Source organism: Diceros bicornis, chromosome 33 (assembly GCF_020826845.1).
Source record: "Diceros bicornis minor isolate mBicDic1 chromosome 33, mDicBic1.mat.cur, whole genome shotgun sequence".
Taxonomy (NCBI): domain Eukaryota; kingdom Metazoa; phylum Chordata; class Mammalia; order Perissodactyla; family Rhinocerotidae; genus Diceros; species Diceros bicornis.
The window spans coordinates 25,110,271-25,133,249 of NC_080772.1; the positions used below are offsets into that span (position 1 = coordinate 25,110,271).

The window sequence follows — 22,979 nt, forward strand, 5'->3', positions numbered from 1 at the left end:
GCACATTCTATACGGTAGGGGAATATGACAATGAAAAAAACCTATTATATTGGGGAAGACAGACAAAAAATAAGATAAATATGTAGAATATTTATTATGTTACAGATACATGTTAAACAGAAAAAGGAGGAAAGGTTCAGAAGTGCCAGAAGGTGGGTTTTAGACAGGGTGGCCAGGGAGGCTCTCACTGAGAAGACGACAGCTGTGCAAAGACCTGAAAAAAGTGAGGGAGGAAACCACGCAGATATCTGGAACAGTGCATGTGAGGCAGAGAAAACACTAAGTGCAAAGGCCCTGAGGCAGCAGTGTACCGAGCGTGTTCAAGTAATGCGGAAGATACCCACCTGGTTAGAATTGAGGGAGTGAGGGAAGGAAAGCTAGGAGATGAGCAGAGATGGCCAGATTTCATAGGACCTTCCTTAGATATCACTGAAAGGATCTGACTTTTACCCTGAGGGAAATGGCCAGCCAGAAGAAAGTTTTGAGCAGGGAAGTGACATCATCTGACTGACATTTTGGAAGGATCATCTGACGTACGTTGGGAACAGACTGTAGGGGAATGATGAAAGAAGCAAGCAGATCTACGAGGAGGCTGCAGCAATAATACAGGGGAAAGGTAACAGCGGCCTGAACCAGGGCTGCAGCAGTGGAAGTGGTGAGCAGCAGCTGGACCCCGGATGAATTTATGGGTTTACTCAAGGACTACCTATGGAATACGAGAGAAGAGTCAAGATGACCCCGGGGTTTCTGACCTGAGCAACTGGAAGATGGAGCACCCATATACTGAGCTGGCGAAGACTGCAAAAGGAATGAGTTTGTTGGGGGTGGATATCGGCAGCTTTGGTTTGGAAATATTAAACTATTCAGCCTCTTGGACATCCAAGTGGAGATGTCAAAGGAACAGTCAGATTTATGAGTCTGGACTCCAGGAAAGAGGTCCAAGGTGGAGATAAAACTTGGGAATCATCATGGGGCTGGCCCACTGGCGTGGTGGCTAAGTCCTCGCACTTCGCTTCAGCGGCCCGGGATTCACAGGTTCAGATCCCCGGTGTGGACCTACGCACTGCTCATCAAGCCATGCTGTGGTGGCATCCTACATACAAAATAGAGGAAGATGGGCACAGATGCTAGCTCAGGGCCAATCTTCCTCAGCAAAAAGAGGAAGACTGGCAACAGACATTATCTCAGGGCCAATCTTCCTCAAAAAAAAAAAATTAGGGAATCATCAATATATAGACACGGAATTTAAAGCCACAAGACAGTGAGAACTCAGTGGGAGGGAGTGAAAGGAAAACCAGGCAAGCATGGCATCCTTCCTGAAAGCCAAATGGGAAAAAGTACATCTAGGAGGAAGGAGGGAGTGATTGTGTCAAATGCTACTCAGAGGTCAATAAAATGATGACTGAGAAATATGACCCTTGAATTGGGCCATTTAGCAAAACTAATAGGATCGATTTTGATGGAGTAGTGGATTCATAACTGTAATGCTATAAAACTAAGTTAAAAACCACTCCAGTGCTGAAAACTGTGTGTTTCCAAGAAAAGAGCAGTCCAATTGAGGTCCTACTAAGTTTTAGATGATTATTGGACATCTAAGTGGCAGTGTTCTACAGTCAGCCTGAGATAAACTCGACAGAGCCCACCGTATAAGAACTCACCAGGCAGACGGGACTAATCAGTGCAGGTTTACTGAAGGTGAAGGACTAGAAATGTACATCGGTACTGAAGATGCAGATTTGGGAGGCCATAATTGAAACCACGTGAGTGGATAAGCACCTGGAAAGGGTAAGTGTAAAGGAACCAAGAAAGAGAGCCCAAGGCTAGATCTGATTAATGCCTATGATCAAAAGGCAGGGAAATAATAGATAGCAGTGAAGGAGATGAAAGAGGGTGAGAGTCAGAAAAGAAATTACAGCACGATGTCAGAGAAAGGATAATCAACAGTGTCAAACGTAGTGGAGAAATCCAAGGCATGAAAAAAAGAAAAACATCACTGTTTTAAATTCCTGAAGTCAATTTTCTTGGCCCACAGTTTTCTATCAATTTGCTTTAAGACAAAGTATTTTAAAAGTGTTTTATTATATGTCATATGTTCTCATTTTGGCAAATATAAAAAAGTTAGAAGAAGAAAAAAATCACTTATTGTAAAAGACTATTTGTGGCATGCAAAGACTAAAAAAGCATTAAAAACCACAATCTTTTCTGCTCTTTGATTACAATAACTGGTGTAGTAAAGTGCACAATTTCCTATTACCTATTTTATTTTAGATCTCTTTAATGCAGAAATTTTGATAGACTGATATGATGAATGCAAGTTATCTTCACTTTGTGTCCACAAAATTCAGTTTTCTCACCTCCACAGAATTTTATGCATATTTTTAACTGGTTCCACTGTAAAACTTTAAAACAGACAACCTGAAATCAGAAATTTACTTCTGGACTGAGATCTTATACGGCAAGCTGAGCAAATGTTTACAATTAATTATACACTTCTGAAAGTAGAGGTCCACAACTGGAACGCTAACAGACCTTTAACTACAGTAGAGGGAGTGGGCGCCACTATAATCACCAAGGCCTGCTGACAATTACAAAACTCATTTTGGTTTGCCACAGAGACAAACAAAATTTCTGTTCATTATAACTTTACTGGAATATGATGTCATAACACATAACCATACTGAAACAATCTGCTGATTTTCAGACCAAAATATTAATTGCACACTAAAGAGCCCTTGGGGCCTCTTCCTTTTTAGTCATCAAATATGGCTCTATGTATGAGTATGTGTGTGCATGTGGATACATATGTATACATAAATTATATCATATAAATATCAGAGGGAAAATTGGGTATGTTGTATTCTGAACACAAAAAAAGTAGAACATTCTAGCACTAACAACAGGAAATACCGAGACCGGACGCCTGACTAGTCTCATTCAAGTTTCACTCCATCATCTTACTTAACAATGATTCTTAATAATCTACCCCACATGGCTTGAATACCTTATATATCACATCTCCTCACATCATCATGACAATCAAGATTAACCAGAGCACTCTCATTAATGGCACCCAGATTGAACTACAGGAGAGATGGTACAGAAGGTTTTTTTGTACGTAGGTCCTGTTCTCTAAATGTTTATTTCCTTTGGTAAAGAAACACTCAAAGTTTACTAACTTTAAAGGTTAACATGTTCTATTTAATGGAGGTCCTTTTTCTATTTTTATTTACTTTAAACATTAAGATCATTTTTCTATTTTTATTTACTTCACACATTAAGCTCATTTTTGGTAAAGTACTTATAATAAGTGATGTACATATTTCTACATATTTCTACAAATTAGTATGTATTTACCTAACCTTGCATTGCTATTCTCGAAAGATTTTTCTCAATTAGAATTTTGTGGTCAATGCTTAGATCCCCATAGTGATCACTGGTAAAGATGAGCCATGAACACTCACCCAATCAAACTGTTCAAGTTTCAGAGTTGAATGGCTTGTACCCACAGCCTCCACGGTGTATTCTGCAAAGTGTGATCCCACTTTTATCAGATAATCATCTTAGTTCTTGTTAAAAATGCGGATTCCTGTGCTCCAACCCTGATCTGCTGAATCAGTCTCTGGGGATGGAACAAGAATCTGCACTTTCACAGGTCTCCCTGGCAAGTCTTTGCACACTAAAAGTCTGCGAGCCACTGCTCCACGATAGTACCACGTCCTACAACATGGTTCACGAGACTCGACCATTACTTCAAAATCCACGCAAGCAGGGGACCACACACATTCCTTGTGGCACCAGGGTTAGGTTTCTTACATTTCTTTCTCATTTAATCCTCACAGCAGCCTGGTGAGACAGATGTCCCCGTGGTCACCTCGACAGGTAACAAATCTCCCCAATAGAGTTGCTGGGAGTCAAACTCAAGTCAGCCTAACTCCAGAGCTCAGGAAACTCTTAAGCAGTCTCCTAAAAATCTGCTTTCTCCTCTTCCATTTTTGTTCATATTTGTTTATTGAACAGGCTATGTCCTTGACAGGCCAGAGAACCTAACGCAAAGGTCCTTTCTAAACCCAAGATCCACTGCTAGACTTCAGAGGTGTTTCACGGCCTAGCTGCTAAAACAAACAGAACCCCATGACGAAATGCCAAGCAGGATCAGAAATAGACACACCTGAGCGACCTGTCAAGCGTGAAAAGTCAGAATAATGGGCATCATGTGCCACACTGCCTAACAACCTAAATTTTATAAAGGCTGCTTATAAGGCCTTTTTTCCCCTATGCCTCTTTGCCCTCTATCTGCTTAAAGTCTTACAAAAAAGAAACAAATAAAATTTCAAATAAAATTTAAAAAACGCTTTCCTTTCTTTAGACCCCCAAAAAGTCTTTACATCTGGCCTATCTTCAAGACTTCACAAGTAAATGCAAAAATACATAAAGGGGTATATTTGGTTCCTTTGAATTAATACCTGACATTCTTTATACAGTTTTCTTTTGTTTTTTGAGCAAAGGGAAGATTTTACATTCTTATACAAGTATTCTTATTCTTACTCTCGTATTTGACTGTCGATTATTACAACTTTCTATACCATATATCCTTGCCATCCTCCCTAAAGTTACTTCATTAATGCCCTCTTCATGGACTCATTTTGTATTATCTTTCCAAACAACTACAATCCACGTGTCCTCCCTACCAGTCTGTGACTGCCTGATTCTCCAACATCTCCACTCTCCTAAGTATCATTTTTATAAGGTGAGAAAGACATATTCCAAATAACATTAGAACTTTAAAAAATTGAAAAATAATTGCCTCATTTTATTTGATAGTCTTCTTCATAAATCTCAACACAGCTTAAGTGTTCATATCTCCTCTACAGGTTTATGTCTTAAAATATATGAATATGTTATCTTCTGATCTAATAAGGAGAGGCTTTGGATATCTGTGTTTATTTCTAACACTGACTGAAAACAGAAATGTCACTTAATCGTTCTATCTCAGTTTACTTATCTGTAAAATATTTTCAGAATCTATGTTTAAAAAACTCTAAAGGCCAAAACTTAGAATCCAAATGACATGTTGATTATTTTGACTCTGTACACTTTTTGGCACTGCTAAGCATTCTTTTTCTGGCTACAGAAAAATAATAGGTTTTATCATACAGCTATAAAATAGTTCTTGGCACATTTTCAAGCTTGTATGTATATAAAACGTCTAGATAGGAGAGAGTTCTTTCTCTATTCACATCTATAAATTTTGAAAATGTATCTTTTATGGGATCTGAATGTTGTCATGAAGAATTTCAAAAATTAGGACCTATTAGAAACGATTCACAGGGCAGCTGAAAATAAGCTTTAAGAGAGGTGTAAGAATAGTCTATTCTATTTGTAGAATTATTATAATTATGTTTAAAATACCTAGGGAAAAATACAGAAAGATATGCACTTTTAAAAGCTGGGATAGAGTGTCTTGGAGTGATGGAATTATAAATGATGTTTTTTTTCATAATTTCAAATTTTTTAAAATAATATGGTTGTACTGGAGCATAAACAGAAGAAAACATTTAATTGAAGCACGTCTAGTCTCTGTCCAAACAAACAAAGGTAAATCTGTGTTCAAAATGTAAATGTGATAAGTGAACGACTTGTGGAATATAGAATACGAGCCACAAGAGTAAATAATTTATACTGTGTCGCTGACACTAGTATCACAATAGGACTATGGAAGACAGAGCATGTTATCGAAGAGCCGCATTTTGCAAACACACAATCCCTCAATTCTACACTTGGATCCAGGATCAACCTATTTGTGTCCTGTCCTTAAATGGATATCTAGATAAATCATCATCACCATCACCATCACCACGATTGTAGCGAAAGCATACACAGCACTCACTATGTGCCAGACACTAGTCCAAGCACTTTACGTACTAATCTCATTCAGTCACCATAACAACCCACCTTCACTTTACACATGAGGAAACCAGGAAGAAAGATGGTAACTAACTTGCCCAAGGCCACCCCACTGAAGCAGCATTTGAACCCAGGCAGTCTCACTCAGAGCCCATGCTCTTAACCTCTACACTGTGCTGCCTCTGGGTGGAACTGGATAAACAAGCACTATAAAATGCAGAGGTACTAACTATAAACTTTGGAGAAGTCATGCCAGACTTGGAACACCAAGCAATTTAAGTCAAACTAGACATAAGACATCTTGCAGATGTTGATCTCTGTAGGCCAATGGTCACATCGGTTACCAAAGAGAATGCTGGGGACACTATAAGTCCAGGAGAGCCATTTGACTGCAGTCCTACTAGTCTCTCAGTCTTTGTCTCCTCTCTTAACCCACCCTGCTGGAGTCCATGCCTAAAGGTTGATGTTCCCACTAGGCAACTGCAAATTAAAATCACAATGAGATACCACTTCACACCCACTAGGATAGCTATAGTCAAACAAACAGAAACAGAAAACAAGTGTTGGCAAGGATGTAGAGAAAGTGGAATCTTTGTACACTCTGGTGGGAATGTAAAACGGTGCAGCCACCGTGGAAAACAGTTTGTGGTTCCTCAAAAAGTTAAACATAGAATTACCATTTGACCCAGCAATTCCACTCCTAGATATATAAACCCAAGAGATATTAAAACAGGTGTTGAAACAAAAACGTGTACACAAATGTTCATAGCAGCATTATTCGTAATAGCCCTAAAGAGGAAATAACCCAAAGGGGCATCAACTGACGAATCAAGCCACACAAAGGAATGATGTACTGATACATGCTACAGGGTGGATGAACTCTGAAAACATTAGGCTAAGTGAAAGCTAGCCACAAAAGGCTACATGCTATATGATTCCATTTACATGAAATGTCCAGAACAGGCAAATCCATGGAGACAGAAAGCAGATTAGCAGTTGCCAGGGGCTGGGGAGAAGTGGAATGGGGAGTAACTGTTGGGGAGTGTGGGGTTTCTTTTGAGGTGATGAAATGTTCTGGAACTAGATATTGGTGATGGCTACACATCACAATGAATGTAGTAAAAGCCAGAGAACTGAACATTTTAAAATGGTTAAAAAGGTGAATTTTATGTTATGTGAATTTTCCCTCAATAAAAAACAATTTTTTCAAAAAATGTTGATACTCCCTACGGTTTAATCTTCTGTTTCTCATAGATAAGACAGTCTTCCTAGGTGACCTCACCTATTCCTATTTACATTCTTGGCAGACTCCCAGAAATACGCCTACCACATGGGGGGGTGCGGGGAATAAGAAGCAGTCCTCCCTTTGCATGCTGGGAAATTAATGACCTGGTTCTCTTCCTGCCTTTGTTTGACTGCCAGGGGGAATATGTAAATTAAATTATTAGTTCAAAAAATATTTATTAAGGGCCTAATTCATGCCAGGGACTGTTTTAGTCCCTAGGGATGGTAGACTGCCCTCAGAGACAATCAACCAACCAATCAATCAATTAATAAAATAATATCAGCTAGTAAGATGGGCTAGGAAGGAAAACAAAGCAGAGTAACGGAACAGAGTAAGAAGGCTGCCTTTAGGAGGTGACATTTGAATAAAGAGGTGAATGGCGTGAGAATTCCAGGCATGGGAACGCCTGGAGGACAGCGTGTCCCAAGAAAATGGGACAGCAAGTACAAAGGCCCCGGGGAGGTAACATATTGGGCATTTTCCGAGACACAGCAAGTGTTCTTATACCTGGAAAGCAGCCAGTCAAGGGGTGAGTGGAAGGAAACTAGGTCTGAGAAGTAGCCAGGCAGCAAATTGGAACACAATTCCACATGTGATGGGAGCCACTGGAGGGTTTTAAGCAGAGAAGTGACACTGCTGACTTATGACTTAAAAGTCCCTCGCTGCTGTCTGCCCAAAGAGGCAAGAGGAGAGCAGCTGGCAGGCCAGCGCATAGCCCAGGCAAGCCAGCTCTGAAGAGAGGACACCAAACTGACTAGGAGAATACAGGAGGATTGCTGGCAGTGCTGAAAGTCCACTTAAGGATTGTGGTCATTATTCCAAGACAGAACCAGTCAGCATAGCTGTGTTTTTATGCAGCTTCCTGGGTGCAAGTGCAGAGTCAGAGGAGCTGGACTTAACCAGTTACAGTTTTGCCAAGCATCAGTGATCATTCAAGCTGGGAGGAACCAGAGAGCACACGAACTAACTATAGGACTGGTGAGAAATGAGTGATAAACTCCAGTGAAACACAGCCCCACAGAATCTGGCAGGTTAATAAATGGTACAACCATCCTGGAGGTTCTGCTCAACGTCTTGCCGAAGCGCAGGTCCAAGAGGACGTCACCCTACTCCCTGCCCTCCCGCTGGACAGACAGCACGTAGCAGGAGCAGCAATGCATGCCGCCCGCGTGGTGGCTGACAAGCAGAGCAGTGCTGCAAGTGTTTCCACTTTGTAACTGTACAGAGGGGTCTCTGGCAGAGCAACCTGGGGGGCTCTCCTTCCAGAGTGTTCTGTCACCGTGCCCCTTGTGTCCTGCCGCACGTCGCCTAAGATAGGTAAATTACGGCACCACAGACAGCACTGTGAAAGCCAGCAGTGAGTGAGGAGCGATGAGGAATGTGAGTGGGTTCCCAAGGGCAGCATTTCTCCAAGTCAGAGTTCTCGTGGTGGGGTCTAGGAACACCTGTTAAAATGCAGATTCAGGGCTGACTGAATCGCACTGCTTGGGTGGAGTCCAGGAACCTAGATATTAACAAACGGCCTCATGATTTTTATGCATGCTCAAGACTGAGACGCACCTTCTCACGCGCGTCTTCTTCCCTTCCCTTGTTTGTGAATATGAAGGCTTTTGACTCCCGAATATTAACGTTGCATCCATCTCCCTTATTGAAGTCTCCTGCTGCCTTGAATAGGTTTTTAGTTGATTCTCTTGCAACAATCATATCTGATCGGCCAAAAAATGATAATTTTTCCTATTTCTTTCTACATTTTACTCCCTTTATTTTCTCTAATTGTGTTGGTCCACACCTCCAAAAGAATACTAAATAGCAACTAACAGACGTTCTTGTCTTCTTTCTTACTTTAATGGGAATGTGGCTAGTGTATCTTCATTAAGCATAATGCTGGCTATTGAGATGGGATGGGACGGGTGTGTGCGCCAGTGTGTGTGTGGGAGAGAATGTATGTGTGTGTGCATCTATAGAGTACACAGCCTATAATGTTACAGAAGTATTCAATTACAATGTATTAAGTTTTTAAAGTCAAAAGTCAATTTTAATGTCTTCTTAGCATCTGTGTATACTTGACAATTTTAACTTTTTGTTTCTTAATAAGGTGAATTTCATTGACATATTTTCTAATAGTGAAACAGCCAATAGTGAAAAAATCCCACTGGGTTACTGTGTTTCTTCTTTCAATGTATTGCCAACTTCTGGTTGCCAGTATTTCAGTTAGGATTTTTCTATTGATATTCTATAGATAATATTGAGCTGAAACTCTATTCTTTCTTGTTTTTTTAAACTACTATTGTTGTGCTAGACATCAAAGTTACTTTTGATTGTCCAAAATAATGTGTTTTCTGTTTTTCAAAGGTTCAATAAAATATCTCTGTGAAACCCCCAAGGCTGGGTACTTTTCTTCAAGGCGGTGGGGGAGGGCACTAGCTCTTGGACTACTTATCCTCTTACTTCTATAGCAATTGCATCTTTTTTTCCTTCTTTTGAGGTCAGTTTTGGTAATTTATATTTTCCTCCAAAACCACCCAGTTCATCCAGGTTCTGAAATCGTTTTCCGTGAGTTGAATGAAACAGTCCTTTATGAGACTTTTCCTGTGCATCTGTCATTTTCCCCCCATTAGCAGACCACATTTGTGCTTTAAATTCACATCTACTTACACCTTGACTAGATTACATATTTACATATATTTTATTGGTTCTTCCTAAGATATTGAATTCCACGAGTTTTTTCTATTAGTCTTCTGATTTCTAACTAATCTATTTCTGCCTTCATTTTCCTTCCTCAGACTTATTTTGTTGTTCCTTGTCTAACTTTTTATGTTGGATACATAATTAATTTTCATGGTATCTGTTAATATAGATATAAGGTTAATGAATTTGCCTTCTCGTAAGCTTTATGTTGTTTGTACCATAATGTCTTTAAGAGGGAAATATACTATACAGTGTGTCCTAAATATTTTTGGTAATGAAACTCCCTTTTTAGTGAACCAGCATGTGCATTCTATGAAACACACCTTGAGACATACAGCTTTAGGTACTCTGCCTCAGTTAAGAGTCTGTGTATTCTCAAGTTACTTGTTTAATTAATCTGCTAAAAGCTTTTCATCTTGAATCTAATAAAGATTACTTAACATTTTAAGAAATACAATTAAAAATGTTCATCAAGTACTTTTTATAAACTTGGAGTAAATAAACACTGAGAGAGTGTGGATAGAGGAAAAGATCTTTAGATTTACACTAAGATCAGTTGGATTTAAGTTCCAACTACTAGATCTATGATGACTTTGGGAAAGAGGACTTACTTTCTCTAAGACTCATAAGTAATAGGAAAGATTTTGTCTGTACCAACTTTCTTAACCTTACTCAAGTGGAAAACCAGGAGGAAATTACTGTGTTTTTCATGAAATATCATAGCATATCTGTGTATTTACTTAGGGACAATTTTCAAATAGATATATATGTGTGTGCACATTTGAAGTGTACTTTGCACTTCAAAAACATTGGTAATATGTTTTAAAGAAGTGCAACTTTAAGTTTTTAATATTTATTTACTAAATACTGCATGCTATTAGTCTAACAGCAAATTCCTAAATTTAATAAAATTATGGAAAATATGAATTATTTTTTCTTTGAGTTGTAAGAAGATTATCATTATTCAATTCTATCAACAGATCATCTTTCGTTAAGGGTTGTCTGAGTTCTTTGAAAACCACTAGTGTAGAGAATCTCTCAAGTCCTTTCCAGCAACAAAATGCTTCCTGAAACTCGTTCTAGAAAATATTTTACATGCTTCTGTTTCCTCATTATCTTAAACCCAGAAGTATATGCTTTCAGAAGTTTAAATAAAAAAAAAAATCAGATTATATTTTTAGAAGGATTTCACACCCTTTGTGGATAAATTAATTTTGTAATATCTAGAATAAGAGATTGAAATGGATGATTGTGTTTGCAGTGGAATCTTCCAAGAGCTGTAGAAACTGTTTGCTTTGTTACAATGTCCAACCCAGACATGGACTCCAGTGCCTTTGCTGATCAGAATTAACTATCAACTTTGGATGCCTGCCCACTTCAAATACTCCCAAAAGTAACATGGAGACATTACATCAGTGGTACTGCAGAAAGATTAATGTGCTTTGTTTGGAGATGCAAACAGTAATTGTGCTTACTGCACACTTCTAGTATTTTGTCTTTTTTACCCGAATCTAAGTGAATCTACTTGTACATTTTCATACAGTTTAATGATAACAATAATGTGTAGTTAACAGATATTCAATAGGATATAAAAAATTTACTTGGCATTTTACCAGCTAATTGTTTTTACAGCTTGACTTCACTTATGCATTAGCTACATTCATAAAAAGGTCTACATAAAGCAAATATTTTCATACTAAATCTCATTTTCCCACTGCTGCCCAATATTAAACCTTGAGTTTTATTTCTATAGGAAAATGTTGGCTCTGACACATCATAAAAATTATAATTAAACATCTAAACATGTATGCCAAGGAACAGGTACATTTAATCAACTATTTTATAAAATACATTTTATCCTCTCACCTGCAATAAAGATTAATCAAATGGATAATCATTTTGTTTCATATTCTCACAATCATTAGAGGGACATGTATATTTTAAAAACTGCAAAGTTTTGGGTGACTTCATAGAAACTGAAAGTAGAAATACATTTTATTAGCTGGAATTGCTACATGGAGATATGTTGTCAGATAGATTCAGGCAACACAAGTAGTCTCAGATTATTGATAATAATCATTTAAGGGTCTCAGAAATTTCTTCTGCTATTGGTAATACACTTTTGACATTTTACTATAAGTCATACCAGATGATTTTTTGGAATTAGACAGATCCTTTGGAGCCAAAACCATCACCTGATTCAAAGACTGCTTTTCAAAGAAATGAGAAAAAGGACTTGCTCGACTACCTGGATCCTTTCACTGTATAAAAAGTATAAAAAGCACATTTTTGCTAACACAAAAGAGTACCTGGACTTATAGAAAATTCTCCTACTGTTAACTACAAGTACTTTGAGGTAATGCTAAGCAATTTAATTTTTAGTCATTTCAAATTAATTTTTTAACTTTTCTGCACAAATCCTCTGGGGAATACTATGTGGAATGCAATTACTTATGCTCTCCTTTTCCTGTATTGCTGCAGATGATCTAGGTGTGCTTTTCATCAATAAGTCAGTGTGAATTGTGTCTTATTCCAGGATGTGCACTAATCCTCAAAACCTCTTTATCTTTGCCACGTATCCTAAGGCAAAAACATGGCAGCAAATAAATAAGACAACATTGGTAACGATACGACATTGACATTCAGTCTGACTACAACACATGAGAATAAGTCGAGTAAAACTTAGAGCTTTGAAAGGCTAACAGTTCTGACCTCTGATTATGATGGTTTATTCCTAATCACAACATAGATTAGAGATTGCATTTTAGTCACACTGCAAATTCTTTTCTGTGGGCAAAGCAGCTTTTGAGGATATTCTTAAACAAGTCTGTCAGGATATCCTAATATTACCAAAGAACAGATCTTTACATGAGTTAGCATAGTGTAGCAGAAAAAGCATCAACTTGGGAGACATATAATTCTGGGCTGGAGGGCCAGCTCAGTCCTTCACTGGCCGTGTAACTCTGGACAAGCCACACTCTGTGCAAGAACATAGGAGGAAATCATAGCTGTCTGCCCTCCTTCTTTCTTGGCAACTAAGCCATCACCCTTCTTAAGACCTTCCACAGTGTTTCTGTGACGCTCCAGCACCTCTTGTGCTTTTTGTGACTCCCTGAAAACAACCTAGGGGCTTTGCCACCAGCTCCTCAAATCCAGGGACCACGTCACTAGCTCCCCATTATTATGTCTGCTTGGGGAGGTGCAGGAAAGGGCTGCAGTTTCACTAGCCAATCTCCAGCCTTTCATTTCACATGGCTGGTGGCCTCCTCTGGCAGTGCTCGCACCACACCAGGGACAACACCACTTCGTGCCTCCTGGGAAACCTGACATTCGATTCATCAGTCATTCAAGAATGCCAATGTACTGCAAAACATCAGGCAGTGTTCAGAAGATACACTGATAAGTTCAGATATTAGAAAACCAGTAAAAACCAACTACATAAATCTTCAGGAGAATTTAATGTAACATATGAATAATGTTACTTCTACTACAATTTTTAAAATTCTGTCGTATGTCTTAAAGGACGTTTATTGGGGGCCGGCCCGGTGGCGCAAGCGGTTGGGTGCGCGCACCCTCTTGCAGCAGCCCAGGGTTTGCAGGTTCGGATCCTGGGCGCACACGGACGCACTGCTTGCTAGGTCATGCTGTGGCGGCGTCCCATGTAAAGCGGAGGAAGATGGGCACGGATGTTAGCTCAGGGCCAGTCTTCCTCAGAAAAAAGAAAGGAGGATTGGCATCAGATGTTAGCTCAGGGCTGATCTTCCTCACAAAAAAAAACAAACAAACAAAAAAAAAAAAACAAAAAAAAGGACGTTTATTTACTTGTTTGGGGTTACGTTCTATCTATATAGACTGCTCAGTGACCTGTCAGTCAACCACAGTGTAAGAGTCTAGTAACTCACTTATCTTTGGAGAAGTCTGTCTTGACCAGAGAATGTGAGAATGTCAACAAATAATGAGAAAATAAAGAAAGTGAGTGGGTCAAGGTTCTGATAACTAAAGCCAAGAAAAAGCCTGGGAAACTAGTGAATAATAAGCTCCCAGGAAACTCGAACTGAGAGAAGTAGTAAGCCATGATGAGAATAATACCTGAGATAATTAAATATATACAGTCACACATCGCTTAACGACGGAGACATGTTCTGAGAAACGCATCGTTAGGCGATTCTGTCGTTGCGTGAACATCACAGAGTGTACTTACATAAACCTAGATGGTACAGCCTACTCCACACCTAGGCCAGATGGTACTAATCTTATGAGGTCACCATCGTAAATGCGGTCTGTCATTGACCAAAACGTCCTTGTACATTGCATGACTGTAGTCCAAACATTACTGTCCAAGAGCCTAACCCTGACTCAGAGGTAAAAGAGAATAGCTAAACAGTTGAAATTGCTCATTTTCATCTCAATGAGAGAGAGAAGAGAGGAGGAAAAGAGAGAGAAAAAACATACAAGCAAACAAGGGTGAAAAATACTTGATGATACCAGGTATGATATTAAGATTATTTTACTATATTACATTAGAAATACAGACTATTGGAACACAACATAAAGAACTTATTTGGATTTAGGAAAGATGAGAACATAAGACAGTTTTGTTTTTGTTTTAAAACGGGATATGTAGACAACTAGTAAGTTCAAGACAGTAAAAAATGTCTTGCTGACTTTATTGATTTAGGGAAAGCCTTCCATATGTTCTTAAAAAGACAGGATGTCAAGCAAAATCAATGAGTCATTGAAACCCAGTGTGGACAAGGTTCCAGAAGTATTTGAGGAAGCAATATGGAGAACTCCAAAAATTTGAGACCCACATGGGAGTAAAGTAAGAATGCATCTTGAGCAAATTTTATTTATTATTATTTTTGTTATTCACCTGAAAAATTCCCTCAAGAAAACAAAAGAAAGTCTTGCAAATAAGGCTATACAATCTTATTTGCAGAGAATGACATTTCTTGTGAGATAAGGAGAGAAATCTGCAATGCAATCTGAGACTGTAAGACTCTGAGAACTGCAAAGCAGGAGAGTGATCAAGACTGACAGGAGCACGAGCAGGGCGATCTCTCAGGAAGCTCAATCAGCCCAGATATGTGTAAGAAATTCCGCCCAGAAACTGAACACTTCAGAGCCGGTGAACTTCTGATGAAGTCAACTACATGAAGAGCTCAACCTATAATCGTAGGTGTCATCTGACTCTTGTTTTATCAAACTGTAATTCCAATAAAATCAAAATAAGTATATTCTTTTACTTCTCAAATTTAAGGAGGACAGGACTCCCCTTAAATGCTTGTGAACCCTGTATTAGAACATGAATTTCTTGAATAAAGAAAAAAGTTTGGAGTGAATGATGCACATACCATTCTGGGGATGGAATTCTAGGAAGGCTGTAAAGGCTGATTTCTGCTCACACACAGGGAAAAAGGGAGTCTTACTCACTGTCCTAGCATCCTGTATCTGGCATGACACCTGGCATTTAAAAGGAGACCAATAAATACTTGTTACCTGAAGGAGAGATCACAGCTGACATTTACTGAGCATTTACTATATGTCAGCATTGTACATACAGGACCACACCGAATCCTCACAACAGCCCTAAGAGGTAAACACTATTATGATTTCCAGTTTCCAGTTCACAGCTGAGGAAACTGAAGAACAGAGAAGTTAAGTAACACGGCCCAGGTGGAGCCAGGTTTCAAGGAAGATAGACTGAATCCACAGCCCCGTTTAACCACTACACCACACAACTATAGTCCTCTCAATGTGAGAGTGAATGACTGGGGGGAGAAAATTGGACTAGCAAGGGCCAAGCTCTAAGCTATGAGGGAGTAAAGGCTTCCCAGCAGGATGAATTCAAAATAAAAGCATGCGTGTGACATTCAGCTGGGGAAGTGCTAGGAGAGGATGTACTTAGTTGTGATGGTGGGCTCCAAGTACTGCCCAACATTTGGGGCGAGCAATGACCTTGAGGTAGCTACATGATATATTGATGAGGACAGGCCAGATCTGTAGTTTTCATCCTTGGCTATACACTGAAATCACCTGACTTACAAATCAGTACGAAAAAGACATTTGAATCAACAGAAAAATAAGCAAAGGTTATAAACTCACAGCTCACAGAAAAGGAAATATGACTTTACACATATGAGAAGATGGTCAACTTCATTCATAAAGAAATGCAAATTAAAATGCCAAAGAGGTATCATTTTTCACCTAATTATATCAGCAAAAAAACCCAAAAGATTCAAAACGGCCTCATCTCTAGTCTGGATTATTGTAATACTGCCCTAACTGTTCTCTCAGTCACCAAAGCGATCCTTTCAAAACGTAAGTCAGATCACGTCACTATTTTGCTCAAAGCTTCGCAATGGTTCTACGTCTCATTCAGAGAAAATGTCAACATCCTTGACAGTACATAAGGCCTACAAGGCCTTACATAAATCTGGCTCCAAGTCACACCACTTCCCACTTCACTGACTCCACTCAACCACAGCGGCCTCCTTCCCGCTCCCCAAACTCACCAGTCATGTCTCGCCTTTAGCACCTTCGCAACGGCTGACCTCTTGTTTCTCCCAAAGCTCACTCACTCTCCTCCTCAAAGTCACTGCTCATATCTCCCCTTCTCAATAAGACTTCTCTATTTAAAATTGTAATCTTCATCCTCTGCTCTACTTTTCCATTTGTCCACAGCAATTTTCACTTTCGAATCTACTATAGACTGTACTTATTATATTTATTTTTTATTGTCCATCTCTCCTAACTAGAATGTAAGCTTCATCGGGACAGGAATGTCTATTTTATTTATTGATGTATCCGAGGTATCTACAAGACTGTCTCACACAGGCTAAAAGGTATGTACAAAGATACATACTACAACATTGTTACAGCAAAACATTGGAAACAACCGAATGTCCACGAATACAGAATCGATTAAGTCAATCATAGAACAATCACACAGGGGAATACTACACAGTTCTTAAAATAAATGACAGTAGCCCTGTTTCTAGTATGGCCAAGTAAGCTCTGATTGGACCAATCCTCCTCCAGGAAACTATAAACTCTGAACAAAATATAAAAAGCAATCATCTGGAGACACTGAAGAGTGAACAAAAGAGGCGATACTAGAGGGGAGTTAACACCTGGAAAAAGGGAACAGCACAGGATGAGTTTTCCTTTTTTTTTTTACAGCTTAAACTTGAGGGCAGGTCCCACTCTGCTCCATGTGGGGCAGCTAAAATGCCAATAGAAAACAGTCTTCCTGGCTTGAAGAGCCAGAGATAAGAGTTCAAAGAAAGCAACCACAGTCACTGGAAAATGAGGAGGAAATTCTAGAAATAACAAATCAAAGAGGAGCCCCAAATTCGGTGTATGAAACTCTGCCCAAATTTCTACCTGACCCCTGCACCACACAGGCTCAAAGCAACAGCTAAGAGATCGAAATTTGAGCTGCAGCCCAATGCTAAAAAAAGTTGTGTTGCAGACTTCAGTCAAATTAACTGCCTGCTTAAAAAAATTACTACACTTCAGAGGAACATAACAGAATCTAGTTTCTACAACGTGTAATTCATAATGTCCAGAATATAATCCAAATTACTCAACATACGAAGCAGCAGCAAAAAAATCATTCATTCTCTTATTCAACAGAAAACAACCCTGAAATGACCCGGATAGCAGACAAAGTCATACTATGCTCAAAGACATGAAAGAAAATATGCTTTTAATGAATAAATGAATGGGAAATCTCAGAAGAGAACTATAAAAAAAACAACCAAATGGGGGCCAGCCTGGTGGCATAGTGGTTAAGTTCGCGTGCTCCGCTTCAGCAGCCGAGGGTTCGAAGGTTCGAATCCCAGGTGCGGACCTACAACAGGTGCACATCGCTCATCAACCCATGCTGTGGTCCCACATACAAAATGGAGGAGGATTGGCACAGATGTTAGCTCAGGGACAATCTTCCTCAAGCAAAAAGAGGAAGATTGGCAATAGATGTTAGCTCAGGGCCAATCTTCCTCACCAAAAGAAAAAACAACAACAAAGGAAAAACAACCAAATGAGAATTCTAGAACTGAAAAATATAATATTCAAATTTCAAATTCACTAGATAGGCATAATACCAGAAAGGAGACTACAGAGGAGTCAAGATTAATCAATAGAAATCATACAATCTAAAGACTAAAGAGGAAAAAAGATTGAAAAAAATTAACAGGGCCTTAGGGACCTGTGAGACAATATCAAAAGACCTAAAAGAAGGAGAGAAGTGAAAAAAAGGAGACAGAAAAATATTAAAAGACATAATAGCCTAAGACATCTCTTGGTAAAAGACATATTTACATAGTCAACAAGTTCGGTGAGCTAGATTAATATAAAGAAAACCATACAAGACACATTATACCTGAATTGCTAAAAACCAAAAAAACATAGTGCATACAGGGAACAATAATTCAAATGATGGTTTACTTTCTTTTTTTCTTTTTTTTGGTCAGTTAGCCTTTTATTTATTTATTTTTTAAATGGTTGATTTCTCATGAGAAAAAACTGAGGCCAAAAGTTAGTGGAACAACATCTTTAAAATGCTGAAAGTAAAAAAGCCGTCAACTCAGAATTCTATATTCATTGAAAACATTCTTCAAAAATGAAGGCTAAATCAAGACATTTTCAGTTAACGAAAATTAAGAGAATTCATTGCCAGAAGACCTGTACTACAAGAAAGCACAGGCTGAACAGCAGTGAAGCCAGATGGAAACCGGGATCTTCAGAAAGCAATGAAGAGCACAAAATATGGTAAACTTGAGAGTAACCGTGAAAGACTATTTTCTTCCTCTTAATTTAAGATATGTAGACTATTCAAAGCCAAAATTATAACACTGTGGGGTTCATAATGTATGCACATGTAATATGAATGACAACTACAGTATAACAGATGGGTTGGGGAGTTAAATAGACCTACATGGTTATAGGTTTCTAAAATCTTCATACTACAGTTAGAAAAAATGATGCAGCTCCTTATATACTAATATGAAATGATCTTTAAGAAACGTTTCAAATAAAAAAAAGATTCAGAATGTTGTTACAGAATGAAACTTTCATAAACTAAATAAACACATATAGCCAGGGAATATCCTGAAAGGATATATGTGAAACCAGCAAGGGCAGACTCGGTCCTGGAATGCAGGAGTGGCACAATTTTACACTAATATTCAAATTTTTAAAATTCTGTACTATACAAAAGTAATACAAAAAATTAAAAAATACAAATACTAAAAAGTTAAAGCTCTGAGAAGCTCTACAATTAGAAAACTTTTAAACTTTCTTGATTTATATGACTAAAGGAAACAGACTCTCTCCCTTTGTTCAAATAACAGCTATTCTATCCCAAGAGAGACTAGTATTGCAGGTAGATTTTTTTTAAATCACTTGTTGATTAACTGAGCCAAGTAAATACAATAAGCATACTACTCGGTTCATTTGAAATACAATTAAAAAAAAAAAAAAGAAACAGAAACCTTAGTCCATCAGGGCAACGTCAGATATAACTGCAAGTTCACTGGCAGTTTAACAAAGTTGCATCCACTAAAGTTCTAGATTTAATATTTTCCAAGATATTCTTAAATGCAGTCACTATCCCATGGCTTGTTTATTTTAAAAAGTCTTCACTGGGTATCTCTGACATTCCTGGCCTAAGTGGATGAAATTAACCATCTCTGAGAACACAAAAAACTGTGTGTTAAACATACAAATGGTTTCCATAAGAAAAACGCCACAATATATTTTTTAATTCCTAAAGACTGATATGAATTCTACCCATTATTTTGGTGCAAAAACGAAAAACGAATAGAATTCCAAATTCTTTTTACTTAAAGTCCAACTGACATTATTAGAATGTATCCATCTTGATGTTATAGTTTAATATAGAACATCTTTTCTATGTGATTATACACTCATTTCACTAGTTCCTTTGGATTTTGTGTTGCTTTGGGTTTTAAATCCAGTTGCCAATCTTCTTTAATAGTGTGTTTTACTCAATTTATCTTTGTACCTACACCATGAAAGGAATAAGACCACAATTTGTGAATACTCAGAAATTCTTTAATCGTGAAGATTGTGTACAATGTTTCTAAGCTCTCTGAAGGAAAGATATGATCCCAGTTTCATTTGAGCTAACAAGGAGAATTTATTATGAAAAGATCTGGGAGAGGAATGAGATGCTAAAATCAAAGACATGGAAGCTTGCCACATGCAGCTAGTTTTCTTCTTCAGAAATGAAATGTTAATAGTGAGGTGTTAATGACCCATATCTGGCACCTATTGTCTATAACCCTCTCAGATGACTCAGGATGAAAATGAACTCCTGTGTGAAACAGAACCGACAATTATAGGGAAAGGAGACGGTTAAGTGCCTTTGAGGGATCTACACATTCCCAGCTGCATCTTAAACTTCTTGTTTCAGATGACTTTGAACAAGACAGCCACAATTCCATTATTCTTGCTCTGGTTTGATATTATTTTTACCTCTCCCAAACCATAAAATTTACAAAAAGAAACAAATTCACTTGCAAAAGTGTTCACACATTTGGAAACAAAAATGAAATCAACCCTCTTAAGAGCCGAGAAAAAAGCTACCAAATAGAATACATAATAGAAACTTAAAATTATATAAAATTAAACTGGTAGCAATATTCAAATCAAAGAGGTGAAGTACTCTAAGAATATTTACTCTGGTTGCATTAGGGGAAAAAAGTCAACTATTGATTCACTGGGCCAACTAAATCCAATAAGAATACCATCCTGCTGCTTATATGATCATTTGAAATAACTAGTTTTAAAAAAGACTTAGTCTCTCAAATATAAAAAAACTTCAAATATAACAGAGTTTTCGCATAAATCAAGTATACGGGAAAAATATAAAATTATTCCAAATTTATATTTATTCTACAAAGAAATACTTCCCAAATCCAAGTGCTTCCTATCACAACATATGACATTAGGAAAAAGGAAAAAAATTAATTGAAATTAAAATAAAATATACATCTTCTACCAGAAAAAAAGAGAAGAATAGAACCAGCAGGGATAAATAAATGGAAATTATTAGAAGACATTTATTTATAGAGAATTGGTTATACATAAAACACAGTTCCCTATATTTCATATACTTAGACTTATAAAATAACCCCCGAAACTCTATTACTCATTAATCTAGATGAGGGGTCAGCAAGTTTTTTCTGAAAAGAGCCAGATAGTAAACATGTCAGGTTTTGCAGGCCATACGGTTTCTGTCACACCTACTCAACACGGCTGCTGTAATGTGAAAGCAGCCACAGACAATACATAAATGAAAAGAGTGTGGCTGTGCTCCAATAAAACTTTATTTATGGTCACTGAAATCTGAATATTGTATAATTTTCACACAGAACAAAATCTTCTTCTTCTGTTGCTTTTTTTTCAATAATTTTTAAAAGCACAACCTTAGATTGTGGACCATACAAAAACAGGCAGCAGGCAGGATTTGGCCCGTGGGCTGTAGTTTGCCAAACCCTGATCCAGAAATACACAAAAAGTAGTTACTAGTAATACTTTCCAAACATTCTTCTTAATTATAGAATATAAATGCTATAATTTATATTGTATTTAGTTGCATTTTTACTATACCATTATTTTTCTAATATATTTTGAGTTCTAAAACCAGCATTATCTGCCAAAATAACAACTGAACCAAAACTAAGCAAGCTAAAATGAAGTATTCTTAATATTTCAGAACCACAAAAAGAGAGGTAATAAAACAGAAATGTGTTATTTCATTACACATTCCTAGGTTATAAATTTCACATGGATTAAACTCATTCTCTACAATATTTGACTACTGAACTATAATGGAGTTATTAGTTATATTTATGCCAAATTTAGAATTTCATTCACTCCACGTGTAAAATAGTATTAAAATGTAGCCAGAAGAATTCTAGCATTTTCATAGTTAATGCTGTACTATATGGTAACACTGAAATGTCCTAGAAAAATCACAGGACAGTCACAGAAACTGTATCACAGTTGTAGCTTACCTTTAACTAGTTGTTAAGACCTTGAGCAAATCACGTAAGCCAGCATTTCCTAAAGATTGTTCTTTTTCCAAGTGTGATTAACATAACAGGATCCATGGCCAAATGAGTTTGGGAAACGCTATACCTTACGTACATTTCTAGAAGATTTATAATGTTAATAAGCATATCATGAGTTCTGAGAAGTCCTGTAGTAAAGAAATCCTTTGGTTTAATCTAGTACTCTCCAAACTTACTCAATGACATTTTTTGTGCAGCACTTATTAACACTCCAAAAACTAAAATTCCTTAAAGCACACTTTGGAAAATTTTCTCATCAGTAGAGATTAGATAAATATCCCTTCAGGTTCTAAATTTTAAAATACTATGAGACTACTTCTAAGTAGTAATTTTGTAAAAGCTGTTCATATATTAAACCCAGGGTTACAACCTGAACCCTTTGGACCAGATGTACTCTTATGCTCCCACAAAACTCTGACCTTTTTTCAGAGCATGTATCTTTGGATTGAAATCATCTCTCTAATCTTCTAGACCCAACTCCTTAAGTGGGAGATAGAATCATGCTCTATCACCCTTTTTCTTCAACACCAACCTGTTTTGTTTTTTCCTTTTGTTTCTGTCTTTATTCTAAGGCGATAGTCATCTACTTGATCTACCCATAACCACTCTTACCCTTCTCCTATTGCCTCTCTATGCATATGTGGTCACATTTCCTTCTCCTTAAAAAACCTTCCTCTCCCACTGCTCTTAAAATGAAGACCAAATTTCTTAGGAGAGCCCTGGAGGATCTAACCTTTGCCTACCCTCTCCAGCTCCATCTCATATCATTGCTCGTCTTTGCTTTATACACTCTAGCCACACAAAGCTAGTACAGATAATACTAGACGGCATAGAGAAAAAAGAAGGGCCGGGGACTGGGAATGTCAGGGGGGTGAGACGGGGTGCAATTTTGACTCGGGTGGCTACGGCAGGCATGACTGAACAGGTTACATTAGACTTCGGCAAGTGAGAGGGAATAGAAGACAAATACCTCCAAAACGTGAGTATGGATGACTAGT

At 37.9% G+C, this 22,979-nt stretch overlaps 1 protein-coding gene across 5 annotated transcripts in view; it reads right to left on the bottom strand.

The window, feature by feature from the left end:
* Positions 1-22,979, bottom strand: part of STAU2 (staufen double-stranded RNA binding protein 2) — a 301,766-nt gene that overhangs the window by 200,938 nt on the left and 77,849 nt on the right. The window contains exon 1 of one of the 5 annotated variants that reach the window (XM_058528891.1): positions 2,255-2,276. The exons of the other annotated variants lie outside the window; for them this stretch is intronic. The gene's annotated coding sequence lies outside the window, so the exon portion shown is untranslated. Of the gene's footprint in view, positions 1-2,254; positions 2,277-22,979 lie in introns of those variants that run through there. 5 annotated transcript variants of the gene reach the window in all.